General features: G+C 39.8%; 1 long non-coding RNA gene across 1 annotated transcript in view; it reads left to right on the top strand.

Annotated features, from left to right (window-relative positions):
• LOC118885584 overlaps positions 1-23,748 on the top strand; it is a 162,903-nt gene extending 139,155 nt beyond the window's left edge. The window contains exon 4 of the long non-coding RNA XR_005017512.1: positions 23,407-23,748. This is a non-coding gene — a long non-coding RNA (uncharacterized LOC118885584). The remainder of the gene's footprint in view (positions 1-23,406) is intronic.
• The last annotated feature ends 2,940 nt before the right edge of the window (positions 23,749-26,688 follow it).

Below are 26,688 nucleotides of genomic sequence, written 5' to 3'. Positions count from 1 at the left end.
TAGGGATAGACATGGTCCATGCTGGGTGTCTCTGAGTTTGCTCAAATTAATGTTATTTAGCTTTAAACAGCTGCTGATAAGGTCGGTAGGTAGGTAGATGAAAGAAAAGGCAGTGAGGGAGGGAGGGAATAGGAGATAGGTAGGTAAATATAGATACAGCTAGAATGAACTCTTTTTTCTCAACTTCCAATCTTTCTTTTGATGAAAGAAATGCTCATACATTGAAAAGACATAGGGAGAGCCCTGTGTTCAGAGTTGAGGGGTCTATAATAGAATTCCAGCTGTGACAATTCCTTGAAGCCCCCATGTGTGAGCTCACGCCTACTTGTGCACATGGTGTGTCCTATAAAATAAAGGAGTCGGTCCAGATTCGTGCGTAAAGCCTATCCCAGCTTCAACAGCCTAAGCTCTACTCATAACAGGGAGGTTTAGCTGAGAAATTCTCAATACCTGGGCCAGTGTCATGACATGGCTAGTGGAGCAGCCATCGTATATTTTAATTATGGCAAGAAAGCAACTTTTTGATAGAATGGGTGAGTGCAAACATTTGGCAACTTCCTGCATGAGTGCAAATGAAAAGCGATGATATTAGGGCTGTTATTTTTTTCCTCAAGAATGACTTCCTTTGTGCGGCAATTGGAGGCTTTCAGGAAGTTATTCTTTCTGGCGCTGCTGGTGTTTAAGCACCAGAATTAACCTGCATTCAGTAATCTAAAGTAACTGTTTTCCAAGTTAATTAAGTGAATGATTCTTGACGTTTGACAGTGAACTATAACATGGGAACAGCATGAGGCAGTTTTCCCCTTTAATTTAAAAAAAAAAAGGTCTTGTCTACTCCATTTCATATTAGAGCCGCCATCATTATCTGTGAGCAGACACAGAGCTGATGAGCTTCTTTGGGTCAGATATTTTTTTTTCCTATGCATAAAACAATCCAGACTAGCACTTCTCAAATTTTAGCGTTCATTAGAATAATCTGAAGATCTTTTTTAAATGCAGAGTAGGATACAGTAGTTTGAGATGGGATCTACCAGAGGTCCTGCATTTCTATCAGTCTCTCAGGTAAAGCTTATGATGCTACTCATCCGTGAACCCCACCTTCAGATCTCTGTATCTACGACGTATCTTCTTATCTCTGTCTATATGGGGGGAGGGAAAAGAGCGGAGGAGGGAGAGAATGAACCAAGCTGTTCTAAGATGCTGGGGCTGTGATGGGCTATTCTTACCCATCAGCCAGGACCCCTTGCCCTGTGCATTAACTAAGCTGGGGAGCTCTCAGGGTGAATTGAGCTGTCAACCACAGCTGTGGCTGAAATCAGATGCAGGTCAAAGGGGTGTTACTCTGGGCGCCAAAAGCATCCGCTGTATTAGGACACAGAGGAGTGTGAGGAGAAGATTATGTCTGGCAGCCAGAGCAGCCAGACGTGAATGTCAACTACCGGGTGCACCAGGAATCCGTAGACATGTCCCTGAAATAGACCCATGAACAGACGCTCAGAAGTAGACACCACGAAAGCCAGATACAGATGCTTCAAAGTCTTCAGACTTAATGAAGAGCAGCACCTGGGTGTCAATTTGGTGTCTGTGCCCTTGTTGTCACGGAGTCACCTGCATGTGCACTGGCTTCTACCTGTGAGGTCAACTCGGTCAGCTTGGGAGCTGGAGATGGAGCTTGGGCATGGGTGGTGGTGGACTCCACACGCTCAGAAATCCTCATAGAATTGGACTGAAATAACCCTCATTCCTGTGCACTGGGCTAACTGGCCAGGGTTCCAAACAATCCCAGCTTCAAGGCTGCCTTGCTTTTCGCTTAGGCTGTTAAAGGAACATTCTAAATGCATCTTTTTTCATCCGTCCCTTATGAACAGCTGTTGACCAGAGAGGTCTCTTTTGGCATCAGAGAGGGTTAAAGGAGGAGAAGTACAGTTGTGAAATATTCTTTGACATTTCAAATATAATAAGTAACAGAACATCCAAATCAGGAAAGGGGATTCGCCTGACATTAGGCTGTGGGACTCAGAGGCACTGCCAACTCCCTCATCAATTTTAGGACTCACAAATGTGAAGCTCTGTCATTCCCCATACCCTGGTAAGGCTATCTCCTTTAAGGCTGTGCAACCATTGAGGCTCGGAAGATTAAACATCTCCAATGAGCCTAACAGAAGACAATGGCATCTGTTATTTACCTAGGGGGAAGTCAGGGGGGAAAATGTGTGTGAGCTGGGGATCATTTATGCAGCATTTAACTAGGGTTGGGATGGAAGGGAGCTGGAGGTGGAACATCAGTTAGGCCTAAGCATATGGGAGTATTTTCTGATCAAACACAGGACAACTCTGTGTTGTTCAGACCAGGGCAGAAAAGAGAGATGGCAACTCACATAATGCAGGAGTAAAGGGAAATGGCACTTACAGAGCACCTACCATATACCAGGAACTAACCCTTTTTCTTCTACATATTGCTTTTTCTAGAATGATACAACAAACTCAGTAAATAGTGACTTAAAAAATTTCCATTTTATATGAAGAAATAGATGTTCAGTGACCTTAAGACTTACTTATTCCTTCAAAGCTAAAAACTGCTGGAACTTTCAAATCTAGATCTGCTTGAACCCAAGGTCAAGAAATTCCCACTTTGGGTAATTTTTAAAATGTTATTATTATATAATATTAAGGCTGTGGATGAAAGAGGCAAATCATTACATATACAACGTATGCAAATATATTTTCTCTAAGTGGGTATTAATTTTAGCTCTGTGCTTCCCAGAAGGGAAGTCAGGGAGGGAAATAAGGAATGAAGGTATTTTGCAGAACTGATGAGGCCTATAAACTCTGAAGACAAGGTGTTTAAAGTTTGTTTGGTACTATCATCTTCAGACTTTATGCATGTAGCTCTTCAACAAAACATAGATAAAATTATATGGTTCATTCATATATATTTATATAGGCCCTCTTATTCCAGCCCTACTCCCCCTATAATGCCTCCTTGAAACCCCACCTCTAATGGGTATCCTTCCTGGACTGCTTTAGTCTTTGTGGTAGCTCCCAATTGTGCATTCCACAGTTTTTCCAGTTATTGAGATATAACTGACATACAGCACTGTGTAAGTTGAAGGTGTGCAGCATATGGACCTGACTTAGATGAAGCGATTACCACAATAAGTTAACATCCATCATCTCATATAGACACGCACACACACGAAAAGAATGTTTTTTCCCTTGTGATGAGGACTCTTAGGATGTACTCTCTTAGCAACTTCCAAATATACCATCCAGCAGTGTTCATTAGAGTAAACACGTTGTACATTACGTCCCCCGTACTTATTTATCTTATAACTGGAAGTTTGTACCTTTGACCACCTTCATCCAATGCGCCCCCCACCGCCCGCCCCATCTCTGGCAACCACAAATCTGATCTCTTTTTCTATGAATTTTTCTTTTCTTTTAAAATTTTTATTGGAATATAGTTGATTTACAATGTTGTGTTAGTTTCAGGTGTACAGCAAAGTGAATCAGTTATACATATACGTATATCCACTCTTTTTTAGATGCTTTTCCCATATAGGCCATTACAGAGTACTGAGTAGAGTTCCCTGTGCTATACAGTAGGTCCTTATTAGTTATCTATTTTCCATATAGTAGTGTGTATATGTCAATCCCAATTTATCCCCCACCCCTTACCCCCGGTAACCATAAGTTTGTTTTCTACATCTTTATTTCTGTTTTGTAGATATCTATGAATTTTTCTTTAAGATTCCAAATGTAAGTGAGATCATACAGTATTTGTCTTTCTAATTCTCCTTAGCATAATGCTTTGTTGTCACAAATGGCAGGATTTCCTTTTTTAATGGTTGAATAATATTTCATTGTATATCCATATTTTATATGTATATATAGTACTTATCTAAAGATATTATATCAATTTCTTTATCCATTCATCCATCGATGAACACTTAGGTTGTCTCCATGTCTTGGCGCTTATAAATAATGCTATAGTAAACACGGGGGTGGAGATATCTCTTCAACATGTGTTTTCATTTCCTTTGGAAATACACCAAGAACTGAGATTGCTGGGTCTTTTGGTAGTTCTGTTTTTAAATTTTGGTGGAACCTCCATACTGTTTTCCATAGTGGCTTTACCAATTTACATTCCCACCAACAGTGTACTAGGATTCCCTTTTCTCCATATCCTCGCCAGCATTTGTTCTCTTGTCTTTTTCATAAGAGCCATTTTAACAGATGTGAGAAGATACCTCATGTGGCTTTGATTTGCATTTCCCCAGTGACTAGTGATGCTAAGCACCATTTCATGTACCTGTTAGCCGTTTGAATCAAATATCTTCTTTGGAAAAATGTCTGTTCAGGTCCTTTGCCCATTTAAAAAAAATTAATTTATTACTTTTGGCTGCATTGGGTCTTCATTGCTGCACACGGGCTTTCTCTAGTTGCAGCGAGTGGAGGCTACTCTTCATTGTGGTGTGCGGGCTTCTCCTTGTGGTGGCTTCTCTTGTTGTGGAGCACGGGCTCTAGGCACACGGGCTTCAGTGGTTGTGGCTTGCGGGCTGTAGAGCGCAGGCTCAGTAGTTGTGGCGCATGGGCTTAGTTGATCCACAGCATGTGGGATCTTCCTGGAGCAGGGCTCGAACCCGTGTCCCCTGCATTGGTAGGCAGATTCTTAACCACTGCGCCACCAGGGAACTACCTGCCCATTTTTTAACTGAATTATTTTTTGCTACAGAGTTGTATGAGTTTTTAAATATACTTTGGATATTAACTCCTTATCAGATATATGATTTGCAAATATTTCTTCCCATTCTATAGTTGTTTTTCATTTTGTTGATTCTTTTGTTGTGTAGAAGCTTTGTAGTTTGATGTAATCCCACTTGTTTATTTTTAAATATCTAAAAAAAAATCATTGCTAAGACCCATCTCAAGGAGCTTTTTCCCTATCATTTCTTCTGGTTTTATGGTTTCAGGTCTTTCATTTAAGTCTTTAATTCATTTTGAGTTGATTTTTTGTGAAGGGTAGAACATAGGAGTATAGCTTCATTTTTTTTTATAGGTGCTTTTTTCCCAGCACTGTTTATTCAAGCATTCTTCAATTTCTCCATTGAGAGTTCTTGGGTCCCCGGTCAATTTTAGTTGACCATATATGCTTGGGTTTATTTCTGGGTTCTCAATTCTGTTCCATTGTTCTATGTGTTTGTTTTAATGCCTGTACTGTACTGTTTCAATTACTATAGCTTTATAATGCAGTTTAAAATCAGAAAGTGTGATGCCTCCTACTTTCTTCTTCTTTCTCAGAATTGCTTTGGCTATTTGGGGTCTTTTGTGGTTCCATATATTTTAGGATTGTTTTTTCTACTTCTGTAAAAAATGCCATTGGAATCTTGATAGGGATTGTGTTGCTTCTACAGATGCCTGTGGGTAGTTTGCACATTTTAACAATATTAATTCTTCTAATCCATGAACACAGGACACCTTTCCATTTATTTGTGTTTTCTTCAATTTCTTTCATCAATGTTTTGTACTTTTCAGTGTAGAGATCTTTCACCTCCTTGGTTAAATGTATTCCCAAGTATTTTATTGTTTTAGATGGAATTGTAAATGAGAAAAATTAATTTTTCAGATAATTTGTTGTCAATGAATAGAAACAGTACTAATTTTTGCATGTTAATTTTGTATCCTGCAACTTTACTGATGTTGTTGATTAGATCTAGTAATTTTTTGGTGGAATATTTAGGATTTTCTATATATAAAGTCATGTCATCTGCAAACAGAGACAATTTTACTTCTTTCTTTCCAATTCTGATGCCTTTACTTTTTGTTTGTTTTGCTTTCTTGATTGCTATGGCTAGGACTTCCAGTACTATGGTGAATAGGAGTGGTGAGAGTGGGCACTCTTGTCTTGTTCCTGATGTTAGAGGAAAATTTTTCAACCTTTCACCATTGAGTATGATGTTAACTGTGGACCTGTCATATATGGCTTTTATTATGTTGAGGTGTATTCCTTCTATGCCCAATTTATTAAGAGTTTTATCATGAATGGATGTTGAATTTTTGTCAAATCCAAATTTTTCTATATCTATTGAGATGATCACATAATTTTTTGCTTTCATTCTATTTGTGTGATGTAACTGATTTACATATGCTGAATCAGCCTTGCATTCTAGGGGTAAATCTCACTTGATGATGGTGAGTGATCCTTTAAATGTGCTGTTGAATTTGGTTTGCTAGTATTTTATTGAGCATTTTTATATCTATATTCATGAAGGATATCAACCTAGTTTTCTTGTATCTTTTCTGGCTTTAGTATCTAGGTAATGTTGGCCTTGTAAAATGAGTTTGGGACTATTCTCTCTTATTTGATTTTTTTGAAGAGTAGAAGGTTTGGCATTAATTCTTTTTTTTTTAATTCTTTTTTAAATGTTTGGTAAAATTCACCAGTGAAGCCATCTGGTCCTGGGCTTTTCTTTGTTGGAAGATTTTTTTAAATTACTAATTCAATATCCTTACTAGTTTATTTTTTTCAGTTATACATACATATATATGTACGTATATATATAATGTGTGTATGTGTGTGTATATATATTCTTCATATTCTTTTCCATTATGGTTTATTACAGGATATTGAATATAGTTCCCAGTGCTATACAGTAGGACCTTGTTGTTCATCCACTCTATATACAATAGTTTGCAGCTGCTAGTCCCAAACTCCCAATCCAGCCCTCCTCTACCCACCCCTCCACCTTGGAACCACAAGTCTGTTCTCTATGTCTGTGAGTCTGTTTCTATTTCATAGATATGTTCATTTGTGCCATATTTTAGATTCCACATATAAGTGATATCATATAGTATTTGTCTTTCTCTCTCTTTCAGACTTACTTCACTTAGTATGATAATCTCTAGGTCCATCCATGTAGCTGCAAAGGGCGTTATTTCATTCTTTTTTATGACTGAGTAGTATTCCATTGTATGTATGTATATACCACATCTTCTTTATCCATTCATCTGTCGATGGACATTTAGGTTGTTTCCATGTCTTGGCTATTGTAAATAGGGCTGCTATGAACACAGAGGTGCACGTATCTTTTCAAATTATAGTTTTGTCCCAGGAGGGGGATTGCTGGATCATATGGCAACTCTTTTTAGTTTTATGAGGAACTTCCATACTGTTCTCTATAGTGGCTGCACCAATTTACATTTCCACCAACAGTGTAGGAGGAACCTACACTGTTTAACTGTTCTTAATATTATAGAGCAATTTTAATATTTTTCATAATTCATCAATTCATATACTAAGTACTCACAGGGCACAGGGCACTGTCCCAACCTTGTAATTGTGCATCTCACACAATCTAACAGCATTATTAAAGCACTGTGGTCTCAGGCCCAAACTATCATCTCAGCAGATCAAAGTCTGTACTAAGCAGTCAGATCCATGTATTTGGCCACAGGTTAGTTCAGTTTGAGGGTATACATCCCTGCCACCATCCCAACTCACACTGCTCAAACTGCTTCCTCCTGGTCATGTGTGTGACACCCTTTTCTCCACACCCTCTCCAGCATTTCTTATTTGTAGACTTTTTAATGAAGGCCATTCTGACTGGTGTGAGGTGGTACCTCATTGTAGTTTTGATTTGAATTTCTCTAATAATTAACAATGTTGAGCATCTTTTCATGTGCCTTTTGGCCAACTGTATGTCTTCTTTGGAGAAATGTCTATTCAGGTCTTGTGCCCATTTTTTGATTGGGTTGTTTTGGTTTTTTTGTTATTGTATGAGCTGTTTGTATATTTTGGAAATTAAACTCTTGTTGGTCACATCATTTGCAAATAATTTCTCCCAGTCCATAGGTTGTCTTTTCATTTTGTTTATGGTTGTGTTTTCTGTGCACAAGCTTATAAGTTTGATTAGGTCCCATTTGTTTATTATTGTGTTTATTTCTATTTCCTTGGTAGATTGACCTAAGAAAACGTCAGTACGATTTGTGTCAAAGAATGTTTTGCCTGTATTCTCTTCTAGGAGTTTTATGGTATTGTGTCTTATATTTAAGTTTTTAAGTCATTTTTTAGTTTGTTTTTGTGTATGGTGGGAGGGTGTGTTCTAACGTCCCTGATTTACATGCAACTGTCCAACTTTCCCAGCACCACTTGCTGAAGAGACTGTCTTTTTCCCATTTTATATTCTTGCCTCCTTTGTCCAAGATTAGTTGTCCATAGGTGTGTGGATTTATTTCTGGGCTCTCTCTTCTATTCCATTGATCCATATGTCTGTTTTTGTGCCAATACCACGCTGTTTTGATTACTGTAGCTTTGTAGTATTGTCTGAAGTCTGGGAGGTTATGCGTCCTGCTTTATTCTTTTTCCTCAGGATAGCTTTGGCAATTCTGGGTCTTTTATGGTTCCATATAAATTTTAGGATTATTTGTTCTAGTTCTGTGAAAAATGTCATGGGTAATTTGATGGGGATTGCATTGAATCTGTAGATTGCTTTGGGTAGTATGGCCATTTTAATAACATTAATTCTTCCAATCTAAGAGCATGGGATTCAATATCCTTACTAGTAATTGATCTGTTCAGATATTCTGTTTCCTTCTAATTTGGTGTTGGTAGGTAATATATTTCTAAGAATTTTTCCATTTCGTCTAGGATGTCCAGTTTGTTGGTATATAGTTGTTCATAGTAGCCTCTTAGGATGCTTTGTATTTCTGTAGTACCAGATGTAATGTCTCCTTTTTTCCTTTATTAGTCTAGTTAAAGGCTTGTCTATTTATCTTTTCAAAGAACTACCTCTTAGTTTTTTAAATCTTTTGTATTGTTTTCCTGTCCCCTGTTTCTGCTCTAATATTATTTCCTTCTTTCTGCTAACTTTGGGTTTATTTTACTTTTTCTAGTTCCTTGAAGCATAGTTAGCTTGCTTATTTGATATCTTTGTTTCTTAATGTAGGCCTTTATTATTATGAACTTCCCTCTTAGAACTGGATTTGCTGTATCCCATAAGTTTTGGTATGTTGTGTTTCCAGTTTCATTTGTCTCAAGGTACTTTTCTATTTAATTTTTTCTTTGATCCATTGGTGGTTCAGGAGAGAGTTGTTTGATTTCTGTGTTCAAGAGTTATCCAGTTCTCTACTGTTATTGATTTTTAGGTTCATGCCATTTTGGTCAGAGATACTCAGCATGATTTCTATCTATCTTCTTAAAGTTTCTAAGACTTTTGTTGCCTAATATACCATCTATCCTAGAAAACACTCCATGTGCACTTGAATGTGTATTCTGCTGTTGAATAAAATGTTTTGTTTAAGTCCATCTAGTCTATAATGTTGTTCAAATCCACTGTTTCCTTATTGATTCTCTGGATAATCTATCCATTACTGAGAGTGGGATATTAAAGTCCCCAACTATTATTGTATTGCTGTTTATTTCTCCTTTTAGTTCTGTTTTTGGTTTATATATTGAGGTGCTCTGATATACGGTAATCGTAAATATCATAATTGTTAGATCTTCTTGAAGGATTGATGCCTCTATCATTATATAATGTCTTTGTCTCTTTTAATATTTTTAAAGTTTATTTTACCTATTATAAGTATAGCTAATCCTTGCTTTTTATTACCATTTGCTTGAAATATCTTTTTTTTTCATTCCTTTACTCTCTATGCATATCTTTAGAGCTAAAGTGAGTCTTGTAGGCAGCATATTGTTGGATCTTGATTTTTTAAATGCATTCAGCCATGCTGTATCTATCTTTTGATTAGACAATTTAATTCATTTACTTTTAAAGTAATTATTGATAGGTAAGGACTTACTGTTGCCATAACTGTTTTCTGACTGGCTTGTAGATACACTGTTCCTTGTTGCGTATCCTGTTCTTTTGCCTGTGTGTTTTGAAGCCTTTTGGTATTAGTATGCTTTAACCTGATTATTATGTTCTTTTGGGTAATTACTACAGTTTTTATCCTTGTGGTTACCATGAGGCTTACATAAAGTATCTTAAAATTAGAACATCCTATTTTGATGTTACAATTTACACATTTTTAATATTTCACATCCATAACAGGTTATTATAGGTATGGTTATTTTTACATTTGTTTTTAGTTTTTAAACTAGAGTTGTAAATGAAACATCCCCCCATTACCATATTGAAAAATCTGTGATTATAAATTTATCATTACCAGTAAGTTTTATGACATACCTTATGTTTATATGATGTTAATTAGTGTTCTTTTACTTCCACTAGAACTCCCTTTAGCATTTCTTGTAAGGCAGGTCTAGAGGTGATGAACTTGCTCACCTTTTGTTTGTTCAGGAAAGTTATTATCTTTCATTTTTGAATAACCCTTGGTTAACAGTGTTTTTAATGTATCATCCCACCCTCTCCTGGCCTGAACGTTGCTATTGAAAAATGCACCTATAGTCTTATGGAGGTTCCCGTTTATGTAACTTCCCTCTCTTCCCTTGCTGCTTTCAAAATTCTATGTATTTGACAATTTAATTATGTGTCCCAGTGTAGTCCTATTGGGGTTCAACCTATTTTGGATCCTTTAGGCCTCATGGATCTGGATGTCCATTTCTCTCTCCAGGTTTGGGAAGTTTCCAACCATTATTGCTTTAAATATACTTTCCTTTTTTCTTCTCCTTCTGGGAGTCCCATAACATGGATGTTTTCTCCTTTAATTTTGTCCCATTTATCCTGTAGGCTTTCTTCACTCTTTTTCATTCTTTTTTCTTGCTCCTCTGACTGGGTAATTCCAAATGTCCCGTCTTCTAGATCACTGATTCTTCTGCATGGATGAATCTACTGTTCAAGCTCTCTATTGAATTCTACTGCAGTTTACTCAATGTATTTTTCCTTTGGGATTTGTTGGTCGAACTTTTGTTCATGAATTGTTTTCCTAATTTCATTTAGTTGTCTCTGTGTGCTTGTAGTTCACTAAACTTTTTTAAAGAGGGTTATTCCAAATTCTTTGACAGTTCATAGGTCTCCATTTCTTACAGTCAGTTATAAGAGCTTTATTAGTTTCCATTGGTGGTGTCATATTTACCATTTTTTGTGATCCTTGATTTCTTATGTTGGTATCTGCATGCTTGAGTAAGTAGTCTCCTCTTCCAGACTTTACCAGACCAGTTAATTGGTTTTCTGCATGTGTCAGTCTGTAACATCCTTGGCAGGTGGGGCTTGCTGTCGTCAGGGTCTATTTAGGCAAGGCTTTTGCCCGAGCTCTGAGGTGTTGCCACTCTTGATTTTGCTCCCTGCCCAAATGAGACTGTACGATGGGCTCAGCTATTATTTCCTGGGTTCTCTGGTCAGGCTTTCTAACTGGGACTGGGTATATATTATACTCAGCAGTAGAGAGGGCTATGAATTAGCGTCCCTGTCCTGATGGGGCAGCAGAAAAAGGCATCAAGGTCTGGATGACTCATTGTTTGGGGAATTGAACTAGGCAACACTATGTACTGAATTTCCTTGCCCGACAGGGCCACCATTTTGTGCTGCAGATGGGGATAACCCTGGGATTTGCTTTCTGTTCACTGTCAGTCACTGTAAGCAAGGCTGTAAAATGGGCTCCACTGCTTCCTATGTGCTCTGTTTAGGTCCTCTGGTTGGCAGGCTGTAGTCAGAAGTGAGTTCCTGCAAATTAGTTTTTCTGCCCAGACAGACAGGGCCCTTTGTAGGCTCTAAGGCTGGCAAGGCTCTTATTTGGAGGTCAAATTAGGCAGAACTTGGTACCAAGTTCCCTGGTCTCAGTAGCCACTGTCCCAGTTCTGCAGATGGGTAGGACCACCGACCAGGTTCTTGGTGGCAGTGTAACTGGAAGTGCAAGATGGGCTACACAGATTCCTGGGAACTCTGGTTAGCGTTCCTTGTTGGGTGGGGCTGTACGTTAGCTTCCCTGCCCAGTCAAGCTGCAGGATAGGCCCCAGGCCCAGCAAGGGCTTTGTTTGGGAATCAAATAAGACAGACCTATATGCTAAGCTCCCTGGAGAAGATGGGTCACCATCTTGACTCTGCAGACACAAAGCTGCTGGCCATGTTCTCTGTTCAAATGCCACTGTAATCAGGGCTGCAGGGTATGCTACCAAGATTCCCAGGAACGCTGGTTAGGGTTTTGGTTAGAGGCTGTATGCAGCAGTGGGCAGGGCTACAGCTTAGTTTCTCTGCACAGGGGGGCAGGGGAGCCACAGAAAAGGCCCCAAGGCTGATTGATAGGAGGCAGTCCTGTCTATCAAACTCTTTGCAGAGACCAGCCAGTGACCCCTGATAGGCAGAACCACTGGCCAGGCTCCCTGCTCACGTGCTGCTATGCTAAGTCATTTTCCAGGTGCTGAGGCTTCCTGGTTGAGCAGGGCCATGAGTTAGCTCCCCTGCTGAGGGGTATAGGGGCCAGGCTCAGCTTGAGCTTTTCATCTGAGGCCCCAAATCAGGCAGACCTGTACCCCACTGAGTTCCCACCACCTCAGCTCAGCAGATGAGTGAAGCTAGTGGTTAAGACTTCTACTTGGGCACTGCAGGCAGGAACTCAGTTGGCCAAGATCCAAGTGTTTGTTGGTTGTTCAAACCCCTCCCCTCTTCTCCATCACAATCTGATTCTGAATAGGGACTCCCAATAAGTTACCCACATTGCTGGGGCAGCTGGATGTCCATCCTGGGCCTTCTTTTCTCACTGGAGGAGCCCTCCTGGGGTGGTGGTGCACCAGCCTGGGGAGGGGCAATGTGGTCAGTGTGTAGCTGCTCGTCTTACCCTTCTTGTGTGGTCTGTCTCAGCCCTGTGTTCTAGGATTTTCTCAGTGGTGTCTTGTCCACGAATAGTTGTTGTTCTCTGTGAGGGAGAATGAAATCAGTAACTCCCCATGGTGCCATCTTGATGGCATCACTCCCACCCCATAATTCATACCTGTGCAGCCTTCTCCATTTCCTCCTGCGTCTCAGGGTTTCCTGATGGCAGTGAAATCACTGCATCCTTCATATGTCTCTATTACAAGGTACAGTAGAGATGGATGGCTCACCCACTGCTGTTGGAAAGTTCTGTTTTCTTTCCCCCTTGGAGACCTGATGCCAGCAGTCAAGTGTTACTTCTGTGTGAATAGAGTGTGAATTAAATTCTTGATAAAATTTTAATCTTCCAAAGAATGCTACGAGGGAAGCTTGATGAGTAAACAGGCCACAAAAGGAAAGGTAGGATTCCCCAAATCATTCAGCCAGTAGGTTGTGGCTCTGGAGATGGAGGAGGAACCTCTTTCCCTGGGCCCTCCCATCCTACTTGGAGTTTACGAAGCCTACCTTCAGTCAGGGCATTTATATTTCCTTCTGCCTAGAACCCAGTTTCTCCTGTTCTTTTCTTGGTTGTGCTTTTCAGACCTTCATCCATCAGGTCTTTGCTCAAACGGCAGTCCTTCAGAGAGGCCTTACCTGACCACTTTATTTTTTTCGTAAAGACTTAACATGATCTGCAGTTTTTCAGTAATTTAGTTGTTTGTCTGCTTATTTATTGTCTGGACTTCCTCTAGCATTTAACTCCTTCTTCACTACAGTAGCCCCTGTGCCTCAGAATCTTATTGTGCTCCTCCCAAATAAATACTGGGAGAATAAATGAACTGGGGGTAAAGTATGCCTTAGATGGTTCCCGCATGGTAGGAGCACCACCTGGGATCACCTGTATTACACCATTGTCAGAAATGCAGAGCCTCACCCTAGACCTAGAATCAGAGTGGGGGCCCAGCACTCTACATTGTAACAGGCCCTCCAGGTGCTTCTGATGCATGCTCCAGCTCGAGAGCTACTAGTGGGGCAGTGCTTCTTTACTGATCTTGACTATGCATCTGAACAGACCTAGGATACCTTAGTAGAATGCAGATTCTTGTTCAGTAGGTCTGGGGGGACAGTGTCAGAGAACCTGCATTTCTAACAAACCCAGGTGGCACTCATGCTGCTGACCACTTACTTGCCACTCAAGTAAGTGGTCAGCAGCATCTTGGCAGTAACCTGGGAAGCTGTAAAAATCACTGATGCTGATCCCTCCCTTAGATGTTCTGATTTAATTGGTCTGGAGTACAGCTATACTGGGTCTTTTTAAAAGCTCCTCAGGCAATTCTAACGTGCAGTCAAGGCTGAGAACTACCACCCTGGAAGGTTTTCAGGTGTGTGCATCCTCAGAACACCACTGGGTGTGCGGACAGGTGACGCACTGCAGCTCAGGGCAGCTCTGAGCCAGGGTATGCATAGAGTTCAGACACCATAAGACACAAGACCTGAGAGTTCTGTGGGAGACCTAAAAAAGGAAATCTATGGGGAGACAAACTCACTCAAGGAGAAACTGTAAGCAGTGGGGGAAACTAAATCCCTCAGCCCACTTACCGACCTAGATCTGCAAACACATCCGCTCAATACAAGGATTTGATGATGCTCAATCCATACAGATCCAATGATGATTTCGTCCTGAAGATAAAACTCCTATGGATAAACAAATGTTCCAGGGATTACATTAGCTGGCCAGGTTAATTTAAAATGACTCCAATAATTAGTTTTGTGCATTCAGTTTGTTATTAGTGCAGATGCTTTTCATAGAAGGGACAAAAGCTCCTAAATGAAACCTCTCTGGCTTTTCTGTCATTCCTCTGAACTTGTGTTCTAAAAAACGCATCATGCATTCAGAGGGTTCACTAGATTTAAAATAAATCATCCCTTTGGTGTACACAGCCCCATATACATTGGGTTATATACCTTGAGATGAAGAGACATAAACAGGTGGTGTCTTGTTTTGTCTTTTGTTCCTATTAACATGCCCAGTGAGACTTCTTAAAAGAGGTTTGATGTTTATTAGGATGTTTTCAAGAATGCTCTCTAAAATGAACAAGAACATGAATATAAACACTGTTCATAATAAATTAGATAGATTTTTAAAAGAGGAATGTGAAAGAAGGCATTATGAATGTAACAAACAAGATGCAGGAAGTGGGTTGTTACCCTGAATCTACCTCCCAGATTCTCCATTTCATCATCTCAGGATGCTATAGGGATGAACAGGAAGTTCTGGGAGGCATTATGCAGAATAGTGTTACGATACCACGTTTGACTAAAAACAGAATTACCATATGATCCAGCAATTCCACTCCTGGGCATATATCCAGACAAAATGCTAATTCAAAAAGATACACGTTCCTCTATGTTCACAGCAGCACTATTGACAATAGCCAAGACATGGAAACAACCTAAATGTCCATCAACAGATGAATGGATAAAGAAGATGTGGTGAGGGTGTTGGCCCTGCCCACTCGAGCCTGGGAAACCTACTGAGCTCTCAGGCCAGTCCCCTGCCCTACAAAGCCCTCTCCAGGCCACATGGGTCCTGGGGGCATAGGAGGGAGGCTGGGGGAGAACAGGAGGGGTGCTCCAGGACCTGAGGAGCAAGGGCATTGGCCCCGCCCACTCAGGCCCGGGAAGCCTTCTGGGCTCCCAGGTGGGGACCCCTGCCCTCTGAGACCAGAGGCAGGAGGCATGCCTGGGCCCCTTCTGTTCTGTAAGCCCCACACCCCCCTGCACAGCTTGCAGGAGCTTGGTTCACAAGCTGGGGGTTGGGCAGAAGCTCCTGCAGTGGGAGCTCTGAGTCCAAACCACTGGACTAACAGAGACCCCAGGGAATATCCATCTGAGTGAGGTCTCCTAGAGGTCCTCATCTCAGCACCAAGACCCAGCTCTACCCAACAGCCTACAAACTCCACTGTTGGAAGCCTCAGGCCAAACAACCAGTAAGACAGGAACACAATCCCACTCATCCAAAAAAAAAAATGAGATGGCAAAAAAATATGTCACAGATGAAGGAACAAGATAAAATCCTACAAGACCAAATAAATGAAGAGGAAATAATAGGCAATCTACCTGAAAAAGAATTCAGAGTAATGACAGTAAAGATGATCCAGAATCTCAGAAATAGAATGGAGGCATGGATTGAGGAAATACAAGAAATGTTTAACAGAGATCTAGACGAACAAAAGAACAAACAAACAAAGATGAACAACGCAATAACTGAAATGAAAAATACACCAGAAGGAATCAATAACTGAGGCAGAAGAATGAATAAGTGAGCTGGAAGACAAAATGGGGGAAATAACTGCTGAGAAACAGAAAAAAGAATGAAGAGAATTGAAGACAATCTCAGACACCTCTGGGACAACACTAAATGCACCAACATTTGAATTACAGGGGTCCCAGAAGGAGAAGAGAGAGAGAAAAGGACCTGAGAAAATATTTGAAGAGATTATAGTGGAAAACTTCCCTGACATGGGAAAGGAAATAGTCACTCAAGTCCAGGAAGCACAGAGAGTCTCATACAGGATAAACACACCAAGACACATATTAATCAAACTAACAAAAATTAAATTTAAAGCAAAAATATTAAAAGCAGCAAGGGAAAAACAAAAAATAACATACAAAGGAATCCCCATAAGGTTATCAGCTGATTTTTCAGCAGAAACTCTGCAGGCCAGAAGGGAGTGGCAGGATATACTTAAAATGATAAAAGAGAAAAACCTACAGCCAAGATTACTCTACCCAGCAAGGATCTCATTCAGATTCGATGGAGAAATCAAAAGCTTTTCAAACAAGCAAAAGCTAAGAGAATTCAGCACCACCAAACCAGCTTTACAATAAATGCTAAGGAAACTTCTCTAGGCGGGAAACACAAGAGAAGGAAAAGACCCACAAAAACAAACCCAAAACAAACAATTAAGAAAGTGGTAACAGGAACATACATATTAATAATAACCTTGAATGTAAATGGATTAAATGCCCCAACCAAAAGACACAGACGGGCTGAATGGATACAAAAACAAGACCCATATATATGCTGTCTACAAGAGACCCACTTCAGACCTAGGGACACATACAGAGTGAAGGTGAAGGAATGGAAAAAGATATTACATGCAAAGGGAAATCAAAAGAAAGCTGGAGTAGCAATACTCATATGAGATAAAATAGACTTTAAAATAAAGACTATTACAAGAGACAAAGAAGGACACTACATGATGATCAAGGGATCATCCAAGAAGAAGATATAACAATTGTAAATGTTTATGCACCCAACATAGGACCACCTCAATACATGAGGCAAATACTAACAACCATGAAAGGAGAAATCAACAGTAACACAATAATAGTAGGGGACTTTAACACCCCACTCACAGCAATGAACAGATCATCCAAAGAGAAAATAAATAAGGAAACACAAGCTTTAAATGACACAATAGAACAGATAGAGTTCACTGATATTTATTGAACATTCCACCTAAAAGTGGCAGAATACACTTTCTTCCCAAGTGCACATGGAACATTCTCCAGGATAGATCACATCTTGGGTCACAAATCAAGCCTCGGAAAATTTAAGAAAATTGAAATTGTATCAAGCATCCTTTCTGACCACAACACTATGACACTGGAAATCAATTACAGGAAAAAAAAACTGTAAAAAGCACAAATACATGGAGGCTAAACAGTGCACTACTAAATAACCAAGATATCACTGAAGAAATCAAAGAAGAAATAAAAAGTACATAAAAACAAATGACAATGAAAACACGACGGCCCAAAACCTATGGGACGCAGCAAAAGCAGTTCTAAGAGGGAAGTTCATAACAATACAATCTCACCTCAAGAAACAAGAAAAATCTCAAATAAACAATCTATCCGTACACCTAAAGCAACTAGAGAAAGAAGAACAAAGAAAACCCAAAGTCAGTAGAAGGAAAGAAATCATAAAGATCAGAGCAGAAATAAATGAAATAGAAACAAAGAAAACAATAGAAGATTAATAAAACTAAAAGCTGGTTCTTTGAGAAGATAAAATTGATAAACCATTAGCCCGACTCATCAAGAAAAAAACAGAGAAGACTCAAATCAATAGAATTAGAAATGAAAAAGGAGAAATCACAACTGACACTGCAGAAATACAAAGTTATAAGAGACTACTACAAACAACTCTATGCCAATAAAATGGACAACCACAAAGAAATGGACAAATTCTTGGAAAGGTACAATTTTCCAAGACTGAACCAGGAAGATTTAGAAAATATAAACAGACCTATCACAAGTAATGAAATTGAAACTGTAATTAAAAATCTTCCAACAAAAGTCCAGGACCAGAAGGCTTCACAGGCAAATTCTATCAAACATTTTGAGAAGAGCTAACACCAATCTCAAACTCTTGCAAAATATTGCAGAGGGAGGAACACTCCCAAATCCATTCTATGAAGCCACCATCAACCTAATACCCAAACCAGAAAAAGATAGATATCACAAAAAAGAAAATTATAGGCCAATATCACTAATGAATATAGATACAAAAATCCTGAACAAAATACTAGCAAACAGAATCCAATAACATATTGAAAGGATCATACACCATGATCAAGTGGGATTTATCTCAGGGATGCAAGGATTCTTCAATATACACAAATCAATCAATGTGATACACCATATTAACAAAGTAAGGAATAAAAACCATATGATCATCTCAATAGATGCAGAAGAAGCTTTTGACAAAATTCATCACCCATTTATGATAAAAACTGTCCAGAAAATGAGCATAGCGGGAACCTACCTCAACATAATAAAGGCCATATATAACAAACCCACAGCAAACATCATACTCAATGGTGAAAAACTGATAGCATTTCCAGTAAGATCAGGAAAAAGACAAGGATGTCCACTCTCGCCACCCTTATTCAACATAGTTTTGGAAGTCCTAGCCATGACAATCAGAGAAGAAATAAAAGGAATACAAATTGGAAAAGAAGAAGTAAAACTGTCACTGTTTGCAGATGACATGATACTATACATAGAAAATCCTAAAGATGCCACCAGAAAACTACTAGAACTAATCAATGAATTTGGTAAGGCTGCAGGATACAAAATTAATGCACAGAAATCTCTGGCATTCCTATACACTAACAACGAAAAATCAGAAAGAGAAATTAAAGAAACAGTCCCATTTACCATTGCAACAAAAAGAATAAAATACCTAGGAATAAACCTCCCTAAGAAGGCAAAAGACTTGTACTCAGAAAACTATAAAACACTGATGAAAGAAATCAAAGATGACATAAACAGACGGAGAAAAATACCATGTTCTTGGAAGAATCAATATTGTGAAAATGACTATACTACCCAAAGCAGTCTACAGATTCAGTGCAATCCCTATCAAACTACCAATGGCATTCTTCACAGAATTAGAACAAAAAATTTTACAATTTGTATGGAAACACAAAAGACCCCAAATAGCCAAAGCAATCTTGAGAAAGAAAAACGGAGCTGGAGGAATCAGGCTCCTGGACTTCAGACTACACTACAAAGCTACAGTAATCAAGACAGTATGGTACTGGTACAAAACCAGAAATATAGATCAATGGAACAGGACAGAATGCCCAGAGATAAACCCACGCACATATGGTCACCTAATTTATGACAAAGGAGGCAAGAACATACAATGGGGAAAAGACAGCCTCTTCAATAAGTGGTGCTGGGAAAACTGGACAGCTACATGTAAAAGAATGAAATTAGAACACTTCCTAACACCATACACAAAAATAAACTCCAAATGGATTAAAGACCTAAATCTAAGGCCAAACACTATAAAACTCTTAGAGGAAACCATAGGAAAAGCACTCTTTGACATAAACCACAGCAAGATCTTTTTTGACCCACCTCCTAAAGTAATGAAAATAAAAACAAAAATAATCAAATGGGACCTAGTTAAACTTAAAAGCTTTTGCACAGCAAAGGAAACCATAAACAAGACAACCCTCAGAATGGGAGAAAATATTTGCAAATGAAACAATGGACAAAAGGATTAATCTCCAAAATATACAGACAGCTCATGAAGCTCAATATCAAAAAATCAAATCCAATTAAAAAATGGGCAGAAGACCTAAATAAACATTTCACCAGTGAAGACATACAGATGGCCAAGAGGCACATGAAAAGATGCTCAGCATCACTAATTATTAGAGAAATACAAATCAAAACTACAATGCTGGGCTTCCCTGTTGGCGCAGTGGTTGAGAATCTGCCTGCCAATGCAGGGCACACGGGTTCGAGTCCTGGTCTGGGAAGATCCCACATGCCACGGAGCAACTGGGCCCGTGAGCCACAGTTGCTAAGCCTGCACGTCTGGAGCCTGTGCTCCGCAACAAGAGAGGCCGCGATAGTGAGAGGCCTGCGCACCGCGATGAAGAGTGGCCCCCACTTGCCACAACTGGAGAAAGCCCTCGCACAGAAACGAAGACCCAACACAGCCATAAATAAAATAAATAAATAAAATTTGAAAAAAGAAAATGCTCCCTATTAAAAAAAAAAAAAAAAACTACAATGCTGTATCACCTCACACTGGTCAGAATGGCCATCATCAAAAAATCTACAAACAATAAATGCTGGAAAGGGTGTGGCGAAAAGGGAACCCTCCTGCACTGTTGGTGGTAATGTAAATTGATACAACCACTATGGAAAATAGTATGGAGGTTCCTCAAAAAACTAAAACTAGAACTACCGTATGACCCAGCAATCCCACTACTGGGCATATACCCTGAGAAAACCATAATTCAAAAAGAGACATGTACCAAAATGTTCACTGCAGCTCTATTTACAATAGCCAGGACATGGGAGCAACCTAAATGTCCATTGACAGATGAATGGATAAAGAAGATATGGCACATATATACAATGGAATATTACTCAGCCATAAAAAGAAACGAAATTATTTGTAGTGAGGAGGATGGACCTAGAGTCTGTCAGACAGAGTGAAGTAAGTCAGAAAGAGAAAAACAAATACCGTATGCTAACGCATATATATGGAATTTTAAAAAAATGGTACTGATTAACCTAGTGGCAGGGCAGGAATAAAGACGTAGACATAGAGAATGGACTTGAGGACACAGTGGCAGGGAGGAGGAAGCTGGGGCGAAGTGAGACTAGCATCGACATATATACACTACCAAATGTAAAATAGATAGCTAGTGGGAAGCAGCCACATAGCACAGGGAGATCAGCTCAGTGTTTTGCGACGACCTAGAGGGGTGGGATAGGGAGGGTGGGAGGGAGGCTCAAGAGGGAAGGGATGTGGGGATTTATGTATGCATATGGCTGATTCACTTTGCTGTACAACAGAAACTAACATAGTATTGTGAAGCAGTTATACTCCAATAAAGATCTATGAAAAACCCTCACTACTATATATAAAATAGATAACCAACAGGGACCTACTGTATAGCACAGGGAACTATGCTCAGTATTTTGTAATAATCTGTAAGGGAAAAGAATCTGAAATATATGTGTGTGTGTGTGTGTGTGTGTGTATAAACTGAATCACTTTGTTGAACACCTGAAACTAACACAACATTGTAAATCAACTATACTCCAATTTTTTTAAATGATGAAAAGTCATAAAGAAAAATGATATGGTATATATATATACAATGAAATACTTCTCAGCCATAAAACAGAATGAAATAATGCCATTTGCAACAACATGGATGGACCTAGAGATTATCATACTAAGTGAACTAAGTCAGAAAAAGACAAATACCATATGATATCACTTACATGTGGAATCTAAAATATGACAGAAATGAACCTATCTATGAAACAGAATCACAGACAGAGAAAACAGACTGGTGGTTGCCAAGGGGAAGGGGGTTGGGGGAGGGATGGAGTGGGATGCCGGGGTTAGCAGATGTAAGCTATTATATATAGGATGGATAAACAACAAGGTCCTACTGTATATAGCACAGGGAACTATATTCAATATCTTATGATAAGCCATAATGGAAAAGAATATAAAAAAAGAACATATATATGTATAACTGAATCACTTTGCTGTACAGCAGTAAGTAACACAACATTGTAAATCAACTATACTTCCTTTAAAAAAAAAAAAAAAAAGACCAGGTTTGGAGAGTCTAGGAGGTGACATGACCATACCCTTTTTGGGAAGGACCTCTTACAGGCCCCACCCCAGTGGAGGTAGCCAGCCAGAGCCAGGCAAGGTCTGTATTAAATGAGCCTGTCCTCCCTGGTCATAGTTGATTGGTAGACACAGTGTAAACCTGGCTAAGTTCTCTCTCCAGAAAATCAGAAAATTGGAATAAGGTGATACCGAGTCTGGGAGTCTTAGGAATGAGCCACTTGAATGCATCAGTGTAGAGCAGTGCTCTGGTGTAGAACTTTCTCAGTGATGGAAATGTTGTATAGTTTGCACTGTCCAATACAGTAGCCACATGTGGATATCAAGCAACTGAAATGTGGCTACTGTGACTGAGGAACTGACTTTTTAATTTTACTTAAATTTACATTTAAATTTAATAGCTAGTGTCTATTGTATTGGACAGCACACCTCTAGAGGCCACTTTTATGGCCTTCAGCTTCTACTAAGGAATCCCCAGAGCCTCTTTGGTTATCTCCTTTGCCAAGTTCAGCTGTTGCACCAGTTTCACAAGACACCCTAGGAGCTTTTCAATAAGTCCCCCAATTTACTTCAGCTAGCCAAAGGTGCCTTAATTAAGATAGGGTGTTAATTAGGTTAAAAACTTAACTACCGTCCTTTTGCAGAGGGATGTCTGTCCATCACATTAAAACCATCCAGATGTGAAGATGCTGGACCTCCTCTTGCCCATGGGTATTCTACCAAAGTAGGAATGAAGAAGGTGGATTCTTTAATGCCTAATACCCTAAGCAAACTCTCTTATGAAGTCACAGGGCAATCCTATTTGAAATAGAAAAGAATTAGTGGCGTGACTTATTTATGTCAGAGTTACATGAGACTCAGCATTAGCCTGGGGATCTGGAAAACCTGAGCTCACATTCTACCTTTCCTCTTTCCCTGGATGAGATGTGACAAGCTATGTAGTCACTATAAGTCTCAGCAGCCTCATGATTTTAAGGAAGCCTTAAAACTAGACTATCATTAAGGTCATTCTACTTCTATTAGACTGTAATAAGCTATAAGCCGTGAGGGCCCTGCCACCATCTTACTCACTGCTGTATCCTCACAGAGCCAGTGTTGAATAACACTGTAGTTGATGGCATCTCGGATTGGGTCCAGGGGGCAAATGGAAACTTCATCTTGAAGGTGAACCAGATTTGGGCCAAAGGTTAACAAACTCCTGAGGTTGTACAGGCAGTCATTCCATTGGGAGTGTCCCAATTTGACATTCATGGGCACAGTCTGACTACGGGTGACCTTGAGCCTCTCCTCTATGCCATGAGCTTTGGTTCCCCTGATCATAAATAATAAGACAAATGGGGACTTTACCATTTAAACATTGCAACCATTATCACACAATAGTTTATCTAACTCTAACAAGTTTGTGAGGCATCCTTGTCTTACCATCACTGCCACCATCATCACATCATTGTTACTCCTTTGCAGATGGGGACACCAAGGCTCAGAGCGAGGAAGCCACTGTTAATAAGTGGATGAGGCAGAATTCACAACCGGGTCTTCTGACTCTAAATTCAACACTTAGTAGAGAAGAACATCTGTATCTGCTTTAAAATTTTATGGAGACTGATGAAATACCGTACGTTTAATACTTTGGAGAGAAAATGTGAAGCAAATAAAGTTTGCATTTTAAGAGATGAGAAGGGCAAGGGTGTCATTCTTTTTTGGGTCTGGATTTTGAGGTATGTTCTTGAAAGTTTGGTGCTTGGTTGTTACCTACAGTATAAAACTAGACTAACAATTATGGGGAAATCTGGAGAGCAGACCTTCCATGTAAGCCAGATTACTGTTGTCCTATGTTTAATTGTAGCCAACTCTTTTGGTACCTGGCATCTTCTATTGTTCTCAGTAAACCCTTACAACAGCCCAATGTGGTGAATACTACAATCCTTAATTTTAATATGAAGATGGTTTGATACAGAAAAGCTAAATGAGGTGTCTAAGATCACAGAAATAAAAGCTGACCAAGCCAAAATTCACATCTCAGATCTGACTGCAGAGCTCAAGTTCTAATGCAACGATTTCCTTCTTGTTAATCATGAACCTTTAATAAACTTTCACCTTAACGATTCTTCTGTGTTTTGTTGGTACCACATGAAAAGAAGCCAGTATCCACAATGGTGATATCATAGGACTTCTAGGGGTCAATATGATGGTGACAAAACCATCGACATGAGAAACCCCAAGGTGAGGTCAGACTTTCCTAGATATTTCCTCACTGGTGCCAACATCGAAATAAAATACCATGGATTTTCTTAAACATGGGGGTGGGGGATGAGGCAGAAAACTACCTTAACACTCTTACTAGATCATATCTGACAGAATGCACCTTATTCATCTTGGTACTACATAACCAAGCTCAGAGCCAGATACAGTAGAATCTGTTGGATATATGAATCATTCTGACTCCTAATACTGATAATAGGTAAGCTCACACACACTGTGCTCCAGCCTTTGTCTTATTTTAATCTCCTGTAAAGCACCATTTATGTATTACATGTGCAGAAGGCAAGAAGATGAATGTGAGGTTAACACGTATTATATTTTCTCATTAAAAGTTATAGTCACCTATTACAGGAACACCATCACTTGAGGCATGTGGTTAAGGAAGAACCTGTATTTGGACCAAAATGAGATCCCCTCCAGAAGGTTCTACTATATCAGGGACATCATGGGGCATGGTGGGAATTTTTTGAACAGGCCAGGCCAGGTGAGCATCCGTGAAGCCCATGCTGAGGATGCGTTTGGGGGACCTTAGATGTTTAGGTCATTAACACCTGAAGTTATTCCTCTCACAACAGGCTATCTTGGAGATGGATAGCCACCTACTATGAAAGTGAGATTTCATGGTTTCTAGGTTAGTGATGACTTTGATGTTCCAGTGCTAGGGACTACTGATCTGTCTTTGGTCTGAATTCACCTAACCTACTTTATGGTCTATAATAAGCGACTGTTGGACTAGAGAGTTTCTATCAGTATCAAGGGCTGAAATCACATACATGGCTCTTCTGTTTGTAACTCTCATGCTCCCAAGAGTGAGAGGCAGTCAAAGACGGTGTGACCAGGAATGTAGAGAAACTCAGGTAATGGCATATCATCAAGAACCGGAGGGCACTGAGATGGTTAGTTAGGAGGGAGAGATGCTCGTAAGGAAGGAAAGATTTGTTTTTCACATTCCTCTAGGGCTGGTTATCCAATGATAATCAAAATGTTCTGTTTGATCCAAGAACCAATGGGATGGGGGATTACGGAGAAAGAGATTTTACCTAGACCGAACGTGCCTTAAGACAAGGGGCCATGTCTATGCCATAATCTCCATGTGTCACACATTGTGTCAACCACGCCATCCAACATTAACAACTGTTTGTTGACAAGCTGAACAAAATGATTAAACTTATTCAACAAGGGACTTCATAGGAGTCAGAATTGTCTGAAAAGTATAAGGACTTCCTGGGCTGGTTATCAATTCTATCACTAGATGCTTATTATCAGAGTCTGGATAGTCACCTGTCAGGTGATCTGTCCATGTGAGAGATGCCTTGATAGGCAAGTTTCTAAGATGCCACAGTGATACAAACGTAGTCCACTATGGTGGGCACATTATAATATAAATCACTAATCATATATCAGTCCTTGGAGTCAGTTGCGTTAGTGAAGTAGGTTTGGGATTTGAATGGCAAAGACCCTGAAGTGCGAGGGAGAGCTCTGACTGGGGAGGAGGACATAGTAGGGGAGGCCAGGTCTTCAATTAAAAATGTACCGTTAGAACAACCAGTTATAATGTTGCCCAGAAACCTAATGTCTTTCCCCCCAGGACCTGTTGGCTGCTCTGCCAAGGTCTTGGGGGGTTACCTTTTGTGAGTCTGGTGGAACTAGAGAGGAACTTCCATCTCTACCAACTGGACACATTAGTTGTCATTTCTCTATTATCAGGTTTTCCCCACACCCTTGAATCAAGAGTTTGACAGATACCTACTTACAATGCATACGTGCATCTATCCATCTGTACATCCCTCTCTTCCCCATTCCTGGAAAGTACACTGTAGTGGGCTTCCAGTGATCTGCTATAAACTTCCATGTGACCAGGGCCAAGTCACTTAATCTCTGTAAAAGGAGGCATCTGCTGAGTTTCCTCCTAGAGTCTTTCCCTTTTCTAATGTATCATTACACAATGTGCAGTACAGGCACAGTGCAGGCTAAAGATATAACACCTGTTTCCTAATCTAAGGGAACTTTGGATCTCGATTTGGAGAGTCACACAAGTGATAACACAAGGCAACAACCAAAGCCACATGACTGGGCAGAATATGGTTGTGTTGAAAGAAAAGAGGGAGCGGTAAGTTCTGCTAAGGGTTAGGAGAGGGAGAAATCCCAGGGAGGAATTCCTGGAAAAGCTGGATAGAGAGCTAGGTTTTTATTGATAAGAATTCAACTGATGGTGAGCAGCAAGGAGGGATCGGATCAAGATGGCAGAAGAGCAGGACTTGGAGCTTACCTTCTCCCACAAATACATCAAAAATACATATACATGTGAAATGAGATTCTCACAGAACATCTACTGAACGCTGGCGGAAGACCTCAGACTTCCAAAAGGGCAAGAAAATCTCCACATAGCTGGATAGGACAAAAGAAAAAAGGCAAAAAAAAAAAAAAAAAAAGGAATCAGGACAGGCCCTGCGCCCCTGGGAGGGAGCTGTGAAAGAGGAAAGG

This window comes from Balaenoptera musculus, chromosome 19 (assembly GCF_009873245.2).
Source record: "Balaenoptera musculus isolate JJ_BM4_2016_0621 chromosome 19, mBalMus1.pri.v3, whole genome shotgun sequence".
Taxonomy (NCBI): domain Eukaryota; kingdom Metazoa; phylum Chordata; class Mammalia; order Artiodactyla; family Balaenopteridae; genus Balaenoptera; species Balaenoptera musculus.
Note: the sequence above shows the minus strand (reverse complement) of the source record. Positions and strands in the feature narration are given on the sequence as shown.